General features: G+C 43.9%; 1 non-coding gene across 1 annotated transcript; it reads right to left on the bottom strand.

Moving 5' to 3' along the window:
- Window positions 1–356: 356 nt before the first annotated feature.
- Window positions 357–428, bottom strand: trnae-cuc (transfer RNA glutamic acid (anticodon CUC)). Its single transcript has one exon. It is a non-coding gene; the product is annotated as a tRNA-Glu (tRNA).
- Between the last annotated feature and the right edge of the window lie 10,701 nt (window positions 429–11,129).

Below are 11,129 nucleotides of genomic sequence, written 5' to 3'. Positions count from 1 at the left end.
TTTTGTCATCAACAAATGAAACAAATTAGAGGAAACCTACAACACCATCAACAATATCCTTACGGGCATAAAATTCACAAAAGAGGAGAACAACAACAAAGTGCCATTTCTCGATGTCACAGTAGAGCGAACAGTCAATGGTAAATTCAAAACAGCCTCTACAGGAAAACAACGGACGCGAACCAAGAACTTAGCGACAGAAGCAATCATCCGTACACATACAAACAAATGTGTGTCAGGACACTATTTCAACGAGACACGACACACTGGAGCACCCAGGAACTTCGAAGACCAATAAGTAACTGTACAGCGCATTTAAGAAGAACGGGTAGCCAACAAACCCCACAGAAAATTGCTTCCCTGACCGGGAATCGAACCCGGGCCGCGGCGGTGAGGGCGCCGAATCCTAACCACTAGACCACCAGGGAGATGTCCACGGATGGTGACAGATCTGCTGGAAATGACTTATCTGCCCGAAAATCGAACCCGAGCCGCGGTTTTTCGAAGTCTTTCACCTGTGCATCCACCAATATCATTTCTTGTATCCATTGCTCCCGGTGCGGTCTCCTCTACATTGGGGAGACTGGAGACTCCTCGCAGAGAAAAGTCACAGCGCTGAGGGAACATCTCCAGGACACCCGCACCAATCAACCCCATCGCCCTATGGCCCAACATTTCATCACCCCCACCCACCCCCCCCCCCCCCCCACTCTGCCGAGGTAATGCAGGTCCGAGGCCTTCTCCATCGCCGCTCCCTCCCCACCCGATGCAAGGAGGAAGAACGCCGCATCTTCCGCCTCGGATACTTTCAACCCCCGGGACATCAATGTGGACTTCACCAGTTTCCTCATTTCCCCTCCCCCCACCTTACCTCAGTTCCAACCTTACAGCTGACCTGTCCTACCTGCCAATCTCCCTGACCACCTATCCGCTCTACCCTCCTTTCTGACCTGCCACCTCCACCCCCACCCCCATTCACCTATTGTACTCTTTGCTACCTTCTGCTCATCTCCCCCCCCCCCCCCCCCCCCACCCCCACCAATTTATCTCTCCACCCTGGAGGCGTCCTGCCTCTATTCCTGATGAAGGGCTTTTGCCCGAAACGGCGATTTTCCTGCTCCTCGGAAGCTGTTTGACCTGCTGTGCTTTTCCAGCACCACTCTGATCTAAACTCTGGTTTCCAGCATCTGCAGTCCGCACTTTTGCCGAACCAATAAACCCAGTGTGCCGATTTCACATCAACAAATTGACACAAGCAGACGCAACGTGTGCAGAAACCCTAGCCACATTACTTTACATTAAAGACATCTGTGAAATGATGTCCAGACAACTCAACCGTCTCAGCATCATGGTAGCCCACAAACCTACCAACACACTTGAACAGCGGCTAATGAACCTGAAATACCTGATACAAACAACCAGCAAACAAATGTTATTTACAAAATACCATACAAGGAAATATATACATGAACTCTGCCGCACAGTTCTCTGTGGCAAGAAATGCTAGGATGAGATAAGGAATATTTTTTTCAGCCAAAACGAATCGGCACTGACTGGACAGCCATTTAAAATCAACGCTGTCAGCTCAGGATGGAAGATCCAAAGGGATGAACAGCTTTCTTATTTCCTGAAGATTTACAAAACAGACTGGGTTTTGGTGTTTGTTCCCTTTCCACTCCCAGGAGCCGCAGTGGTTGGGGCGGTGAGTTGGGGAAAGTGAAATGTGCCTGTGAGCAGCGTGTGGGGCTCTTTCAGCTTCCCCTCCTCTGACAGCGCTGTGACGAGACTCTGATGTTCTCAGGGACACTTACTGACGCGAGACAGTGAAAAGATTCCCATTCCCGCAGATCGGGAATTCAAACCGTATGCCGGCTTCAGGACAATGAGAAAGATTAATTGGGGTGTGTGAAGAAGCTGTGAGCTGCATTTCAAACAGGTAGGTGGAGTCAGATGCGTCATCCATTGCGCCCCGGCACTGTGCGTAACTGACGTCGCCATGATGCAGAGTTCTGACGTTAACACGGACATGCGCAGCAATGGGAACATTCATAAGGTGAACAACCAAAGATAATCACCGTCACTGCTTCCCTTCCATAGTCCCAACTTTGTGAAGCAGTATCTTTCATTGGGAAATAAAACACCTTTGTCCTTCGGTACCTGCTTCATTTCGATCACGACTTCACGCCCATCACTGTTCTAGTCTCATTTCCAAACAATTGGCTCATTTCCTCAAAAGCAGCTCTGTGGGTATCTGCTTGTTCCACCCTGACAGGCAGTGGGTTGCAGATTCCCGACCAGTCTCAATGTGATTGAAATATTTCAAACCCTTCACTGATTTGCATCTTTAAAAAAGTCGTGGAACAATCTCCCTTTCTTTTTGACGACAGTTCTCAACTGTAGTCGGCAGGGTTCACACCTGCGTGGGGAAACCGCAATGGATTTCATGTCCATCGCATTAACCACTCGGCCCACCAATGCAGAACCACACTGACAGCTTCATTTCCCAGTTCTCTCTCCCTGTGGAGCTGAAAAAGAGTGAATCATTGCAGAGCTTGTTTGAATCCAATCACTTCACAGGTTTCGAAAGGGTTAAATATCTGCAAATGGCGTGTCTGGGTGTTTCATCCCGAAAGATGAAACGGACGTTCAGTTAGAAACAAAACCAGGAATTTCAGGAGCAACTCAGCAGGTCAGGCAGCATCTGTAGAAAGAGAATCAGAGACAACATTTCAGAATTTTTTTTTCCTCATCCAGGTACAGCCAAACCTGCTGAGTTTCTCCAGCCGTTTCTCTTTCTGTCTCGGATTCTCAGCATTCGTAGTCCTTTACGTTAGAAATTCAATCAATTCAGAAACCCCTTTGTGCTTCCTCAGTGGAGAAGATTTCCGTTTGGGAAACATTTTCCTGACACCATTAAAAACTGACACCTTCGCAGCCAAGAAAGCGGGAGGAGCGAGAGCAACAAACACTCCATGCCTGGGTGGTTTCGAATTACCAACCTTCCGGTTAACAGCCGAACGGGCTGACCAGTTGCGATATAGAGATACGCAAACGCACAGCTTGCACAGTCTGTTAGTGGAGGCTGTTCGTCAATGCATAATTCTGTCTGTCGTGCCCAGCATGAACATTGTCCTCTCCAATATAACTAGGAACTCGCCCTCCGACACCGGGGCCATCGCCCTTTGAGCCTTTCCGTGTCTTGCCTGTTCCCGACTTTTCACAGTGACCCGGAGCCGAGAAGGCGTTTGAATTCCTGATGTGCAGGAACGAGAATTTTATCAATGTCTCAGTTCAGTTCATGTCCCGAGAATAATAGAGTCAATCTCCCGGCCTCTTAAACAAGGGGACGGTGTCTGGACTGTCTCTGCTCAGTCGGACAGTTCATTCTTTCATTCTCCTCTAATTCCATTTCCCAAAGAGTTTCTAAAGATTCACAAAGCTGGAGACTGGGATTTCTGTTTTACTAGTGGGAGGCACGGTGGCACAGTGGTTAGCACTGCTGCCTCACAGCGCCAGAGAGCCGGGTTCAGTTCCCGCCTCAGGCGATTGACTGTGTGGAGTTTGCACGTTCTCCCCGTGTCTGCGTGGGTTTCCTCCGGGTGCTCCGGTTTCCTCCCACAGTTCCAAAGATGTGCAGGTCAGGTGAATTGGCCATGCTAAATTGTCCGTAGTGTTAGGTAAGGGGTAAATGTAGGGGTATGGGTGGTTTGCGCTTCGGCGGGTCGGTGTGGACTTGTTGGGCCGAAGGGCCTGTTGCCACACTGTAAAGTAATCTAATCTAAACTTCATGAACATTTTTCCACCTGCTAACTGACAATATTTTGCTAAAATCTCTTCCCGATTGTAACACTTGCATCATGTCCAGCCATGAGGTATTTCCATTTTGGGAATGTTCTCTTTGGAGCAAAGAAGGTTAACTGGAGATGTCCAGGGGCTGTTGGCAATGCTGGTAGAAGAAGTGGTGTGAATGGACATGTTAATGATCAGAAGAACCTATTGCCACTGACTAGGGTCAGTTACCAGAGGACAGGGATTGAAGTTTTTTAATGGAAAGCAGCATTTGTGTAGAACAAACACAGCGAATACTGCAGAAAGCCAACGGGTCGAGCAGCATCTGTGGAAAGGTAAACAGAGCTGACGTTTTGAGTGTGCTATGGTTTTTGTTCAGAACACGAGTTACCTGCATGGCAATCAATTCCCAGACGTGAGAAAACGGGACTTTATTGAGACGGGTTTTGTGAAGTTTGAGCGATAATGCAACCAACAGGAAGTCATTTAAAATCGCCAGCGAAGAAAGCATAGTCAGCAGGTTACCACCCTGGGCGGGGGAACCCCACAGGGTGTCTAAGGCAGCAACGTAAATGTTCGGCCACAACTAGAGGCCTAATATTTCTCATGGAATGTTTCCAACAGGAAAGGTGAGTATTGGGCTTGTCAGCCTATTTCAGCTTCCCCTCCTCTGACAGCGCTGTGACGTGACTCTGATGTTCTCAGGGACATTTACTGACGCGAGACAGTGAAAAGAGTCTCGTTCCTGCAGATCGGGAATTCAAACCGTATGCCGGCTTCAGGGCAATGAGAAAGATTAATTGGGGTGTGTGAAGAAGCTGTGAGCTGCATTTCAAACAGGTAGGTGGAGTCAGATGCGTCATCCATTGCGCCCCCATGCTGCAGAGTTCTGACGTTAACACGGACATGCGCAGCAATGGGAACAACCAAAGATAATCACCATCACTGCTTCTTCCATTGTCCCAACTTTGTGAAGCAGTATCTTGCATTGGGAAATAAAACACATTAATCCTCAGGTGCCTGCTTCATTTCGATCACGATTTAAAGCCCCTCACTGTTCTAGTCTCATTTCCAAACTCTTGGCTCATCGCCTCAAAAGCAGCTCTGTGGATATCTGCTTGTTCCACCCTAGCTGTATCCTTTACCTGGTCTCACCAACAGGTGACTCCAAACCCACAGCAGTCTTGTTGACTCTCTACTGCCCCAACTCTCCAACTACCCTCCCCCAGCAGATGGGCTGGCAGAATCTTACATGGAGACAGGGTCTGGGTTGAAATTACTGACTGAGGCAACACTTCCTTTGGATTAAGGTTGTACCAAGGATCCAATTACAAAGGGACAACTTGGTGGTTACCAATAGTAAGGGAAGTGAGGTGGGATGGTGTTTGCGCGCTTTGACCCAGAGTTGTTTAAAAAGCAGCTACGTTTTCCATGCCTTTTTACTGGGGGGAATCTGAAGCTGTAACAAAGTTGTCACAATAAAGGTTACCTGAACTTATCGCTGGGCTCAAGCTCTCATTAAAAGCTTTGAGCTCCAAGAGGTTTTTGTTTTAAAGCTGCTCATTTCTTTCAGCCTTCTGCACAAAGTTTCCAATGTCGTGTATCAGATGGAGCAGTGAATGAGGAGCTAGTATTGTTAGAAATTGTAAACTTTTCAGGACTGCAGGTAATGTGTTGTTACATCAGCATTTTAAAGTTTACTGGCAGCACTGGGCAATGTGGGCTGTATTCACTAGAAACAATGTGGAGTAGCTGGTATTGGACTGGGGTGTACAAAGTTAAAATTCACACAACACCAGGTTATAATCCAACAGGTTTATTTGGAAGCACTTGCTTTCGGAACGCTGCTCCTTCGTCGGTTAGCTGAGAGGTATGAATAAAAGTGACGGCTTGCATTTTCTTAAAACAAGGAAGGGCAGGACTTGTACAGTTAATGGTAGGGCCCTGGATCATGTTGTGAAACAGAGAAACATTGAGGTGGAGGGGCATTCAGATACATAGTTCTTTGAAAGTTGCATCATTGGTGGACAGGGTGGTTAAGAAGGCATTTAGCACCATTGCATTTATTGTTCCCCCCACTGCGTATAGGAGTTGGCCCATCATGTTGAGGTTGTACAGGATGTTGGTGAGGCCACTTCTAGAGTACTGAGTACACTTCTGGTCACTCTGTTACTGGAAGAATACTGTGCTGTACATCTCTATGACTCTATAAAAGATCCATTACAAATTTGATGGACCAAACAATTGCCTTTTGAGAGAGATAAACGAGAGGATCAATATTTAAGTAAACTTCCAATTTTTGTTCTCCTGCCAAAGTCTCTGTTTTGTCGGGGACAGGGTAAGCCAATAGACCTTGCAACTCAACCTCATCTTGTCCTCACCCAATATTTAAGGAAAATAAGGGATGATGAAAAATACTGGCTTTGCCAGTGATGCTCACAGTCCATGAACAAATAAAACAGATTAGGGTGCTGCCATCACTGCATGTGTCAGAATTAAGTGATCAGAAAAATTCTGAACTCACATTACACACAGTTTGCGCACAATGCCATCATGTCTATTAATTCTGATCATTTCAATTGATATTCAGTCTGTACCAAATTCAGAGCAGCCACGGTTTATGTTTCATTGGCAATTCTACATGTTGACTTTCTATTATCACAATCTCTTTGACGTTGTTATATGTATTTAATCTTTAGATTGGTTGTGTCTTTAATTGTGAAACAGACTGAAAATTCACAACTTCACCAAATGCCAAAACGTTTTTATTTAGGATGTTTGGGCACTAGCACTGACAAATAAAATATCAAAGAAATACAAAGTTTTCAAGAGAGATACATATCTTGTTTAATCAAATACATTGGCAGTGCAGAGAATTTCAGCAAAGTGCAATAAATATTCACTTTGTACCCCTTATTCAACTCATTCAAGAATTTCAAATTGAGCTTGAGGTAATTCAAGAGAAAATGGCAACATTCGTTTGTTAATACACTCACCATTAACTCTGATAAAAATAATCTTTCAAAGTCACAATGTTTAATCCCAAACAGAGCAATTAAGTGCAAAGTTACTTTCAACCATTTAATAAAACATTGCAAATTTTATTTCCTATGAAAAACAATTTTATAGTTTTGATAAGATCTTTACAAATATATTAAACAAAATAGCTTTCCTGTGTATCAATATTTACAACAGTTATGCAGCTATTATTCAGCAATTGACCAACTAATTGAAATAATTTCAGAATAAATTAGCTGCTTCATTATAATACATTAAGATATTTTAATAAAGTCATGAAAAGGAAATCTTTAACACAAAATTAAATAAAATACAAAACCATCTTACAGAATTCAATTCAAATCATATCTGTTGAATCACAAAAAGATGATGCTCAATGTACCAATGACAGACAATCACTGGTAATGAAGGAAAAACATTGTGAAGAACATATATATCTCAATTATATCTTAAATGAATATCTACTTTGTCTTGGACAACAATGACTGAAAGTTTTTTTGGCAAATTGAAAACTACAATAGCAAAGCTTTAGAAAATCCATCACTGAGCCCAACCTTCAATCAATGTTTTTTTCAGGAAATCCTTTTCAGATTTCAGGCTTCTCCAGCTACAATTAGCACGAAGGGAAAGGATGAGCAATAGCAATATCTTGGCTCTCACCCAAGTATTCTCTGAAGAAAAAAAAATGCATCTGGATGGGGACATGAATAAGGAAGGAATCAGAGGGATATGGGCCAAATGCTGGCAAATAGGTCACTAGGTTACTTTAGGATATCTGGTTGGCCTGGACTGAAGGGTTTGTTTCTATGTGCTCATTACAGATACTCCTCTTCTGTGATCCCCAATCATCTCCCCATACCAGCTGTACTTTTCATGAAATAATTTGACAATTGTTGACTTCTATCAACCTCTTCGATCCTGAGAAATGTCCTCTCTCTGCAAAATGTGGTTCACGTTGGCAAGTTCAATCCTCCTCCGTTCCTTAGGAATGCACTTTATAATGTGCAATGTTCTCAATAGCTGTTTAACATTCAATGGGGAAACTATTTTCAGTCCAACAGTTAGACAGAATTTCTCTGAAATGTTTATAGCAAATGCACTGTCCCACGAGAGCTCGTGAGGCCACAGTTAAAATGCTTTTAACAGCCTTTTCTTTAAATTTCCCTGCCTTCCCAGGATAGAAATTTTCTCCCAGAAATTATTTGCCCTGAAAAAAATCCAGCAGAAAAATGATTATGGAGCTATCAGTAAAAATGTCTCAGTTGGGGTATCCAAGGTTAGAAATGGAAAAACATCTCTCTTCAAGGTTACAGTTCAATTTGCCCTTTGGCGTTCCTTGAAATTAAGGTGTTCCATCATTGTGTTTAATTATGATCCATTAAAAGGAGTATCTACTCTCATCTGAGTGCAGAACCAACTCAACTGACTGAACAAGCAAAATAGCTTTTCTGTATGCACTTTAGATGTGACATCCTCTCCCTCTCTCTCTCTGTTGACCCAACAGGATGACCAGGGCTAAAGAGTAACGATTGCTGATCTACAGTTTGCTTCTGCTGGTTAACATAAGCATTTAATAACTGCCAGCCTGGTCATCCCCAAAGTCAAAGAACAGACTGTTCACCTGTGCCTGCGCAGAGGATAAATTTCACTTGGAACAGATCACAAAATGACAACTGTCACCAGTCCCACAACTCATGAGTTTCCATGGACAAAGTTAAAAAGCACACAACACCAGGTTATAATCCAACAGATTTGTTTGGAAGCACTATCTTTTGGAGCACTGCTCCTTCATCAGGTGGTTGTGGAGAATGAGATCATGGTCACGGAATTTATAGTCAAAGGAGTCAAGTATTATGGAAATGTGATATATTAAACAATTTTAGATTAAATCTTTCATCTTTTAGAATGGGTTTCTGCTCTTTGGTATGTTAATCCCAGAGTTTGGTTTTAATTACCTTCTCAAGAATGCCATTGAAATGCAGAGCTTTTCGAAGAGAGGTGTGAATTCTGTTTGTGTCCCAATGTCCAGTCAGACTGACATTTTTCTTCGAAAAGCTCTGTACTTAGATTACATTCTTGAGAAGGTAAATTATAGATTAGGGTGGATTGGCAGTGCTAAGTTACCCACAGTGTCCAGAGATGTGCAGGTTCGGGTGGATTAGCCATGGAAAATATGGAGTAAGGGGGTGTGTATGGATGGGATGCAGTATGGAGGGCCAATGTGGAATAGATGGGCCGAATGGCCTGCTTTCACATTGTCAGGATTCTGTGACCCTCCCCAACAAAGGCACATTTTATCTGCATCTATCCTTTCAAACCCCTTTCAGAATTCTACTGGTTTCACTTCTGATTCAGAGAGATATACAGCACAGAAACAGACCCTTTGGTCCAAATCATCCATGGATTCTCAAAGTGAACTCGTCCCACTTGCCTGTATTTGCCCATAATCCTCTAAACCTTTCTTTTCATGTACCCATCGAAATGTAATTTAAACGCTGTAACTGTCCCTGCATCTCCCACTTCCTCAGCAAGTTCATTCCTCATGTAAACCACCCTCTGTCAAAACGTTGCTCTCCAGTTCCTTTTGCACCTCTCTTTTCACCCTAAAAAAATTCCTCCTACCTTTGAGCTCCCCTACACTAAGAAGACCCTTTCTATTCACCTTACCTCCACTCCATGATTTTATAAATCTCAGTGAGCGCACCCCTCAACCTCCTGTGTTCTCATGAAAAAAGTCCCAGCCTCTCCTTGCAACTGAAACCCTCCAGTCCTGGTAAATCTTTACCAAACCCTCTCTAATAGTATTCTTCCTCTTACAGGGTCACCCAGAGCTGTACTCAGTACCCGGAAAGTGGCCTCACCAACATTCTGTACCTCAACAAGATGTCCCAACTCAATGGTGTGAACAGTGGAGGCAATGCTGCTGAATGCCTTCTTAACCTCCCTGTCTAGCAATGATGCAACTTTCAAAGAACTATGTACCCTAACTCGCCCAATGTCTCTGTTTTACAACATGACCCAGGGCCCTACCATTAACTGTACAAGTCCTGCCCTTCCTTGTTTTAGCAAAACGCAACTGCTCGCTTTTATTCATACCTCTCTCATACACACGCTCCCTCTCTCAGTCACATACATGTACACACACCCCACCCCCTCGAACACTCTCTCAGGCTTATACTCCATCACACTCACACTCTACCAAATGTTCACACAGTCTTACGCACACTCGCATGCACAAACTGACATGCACACAATCACACTCTCATGCACACATATGCACAACGCTATGGGGTGAATTTGGCAGAATTATATTTGCAGATACATTCAATTTTGCTCAAAAAGCACAGAATCTTATAAATTCCTATTTTGGAAATAGAACCAGTCTGATTCAAGATTGGGATACTGATAGACTCGAAGCTCACACCTGTAATGCATTGTCTGAGCTAAGATATCACTTTTTTAAAAAAAACCATAAGTCATCTCAAGACTATGACTTAAAAGTAGTTCTGGGATTTACGTATTAACGAACTAAAACCTGCAACCCATTCTAAAAGATGAATGGCTTAACAGCACTCTAGGTTTGTTCAATATATCCTATTAGTTGCATGACACTGTGATTTTTGCAATAAAATATGTGTCTTATGATCCTGCTCCACAGCTACCTGATGAAGGAGCAGCGCTCCGAAAGTTAGTGCTTCCAAAGAAACCAGTTGGACTATAACCTGGTGTTGTGTGATTTTTAACTTTATCCACCCCAGTCCAATGCTGGCATCTCCACATCATATCTCGCGAACACAGCGCACACCTTGGTGCTGCCAGTAAACTTTACAATGCCGATGAAACGACGCACTCTACACTCCTGAAAAATTTACAATTTCTAACGATACTCATTTACTGCTCCATCTGACACACGACATTGGAAACTTCGTGCAGGAGGCTGAAAGAAATGAGCAGCTTTAAAACAAAAACCTGTTGGAGCTCAAAGCTTTCAAAGTCTGAGCCCAGCAGTAAGTTCAGGTTACCTTTATTGTGACCCAACTTTGTGACAGCTCCAGATCACCTCAGCAAAAAGGTGTTGAAAAAGTAGCTGCTTTTTAACAGCTCAAGGTCAAAGCACAGCCCCCCCACCCCACTTTCTTTACTATTGGTCACCACTGACTTGTCCCTTTGTAATTGGATCCTTGGTACAGCCTTAACCCGGAGGAAGTATTGCTTCACTCAGCGATTTCAACCCAGACCTTGTCTCCAAGTAAGTTTCTCCCCGCCCATGTGCCGGGAGGGAAAGAAGTGGGGCGAAGCAGGTGGACTCAACCACACTGCTG

Source organism: Chiloscyllium plagiosum, unplaced genomic scaffold (genome assembly GCF_037043375.1).
Source record: "Chiloscyllium plagiosum isolate Xiang-an unplaced genomic scaffold, Cpla_swu_hap1 HiC_scaffold_27, whole genome shotgun sequence".
Classification (NCBI taxonomy): domain Eukaryota; kingdom Metazoa; phylum Chordata; class Chondrichthyes; order Orectolobiformes; family Hemiscylliidae; genus Chiloscyllium; species Chiloscyllium plagiosum.
This window is presented reverse-complemented; position numbering and strand designations above follow the sequence as displayed.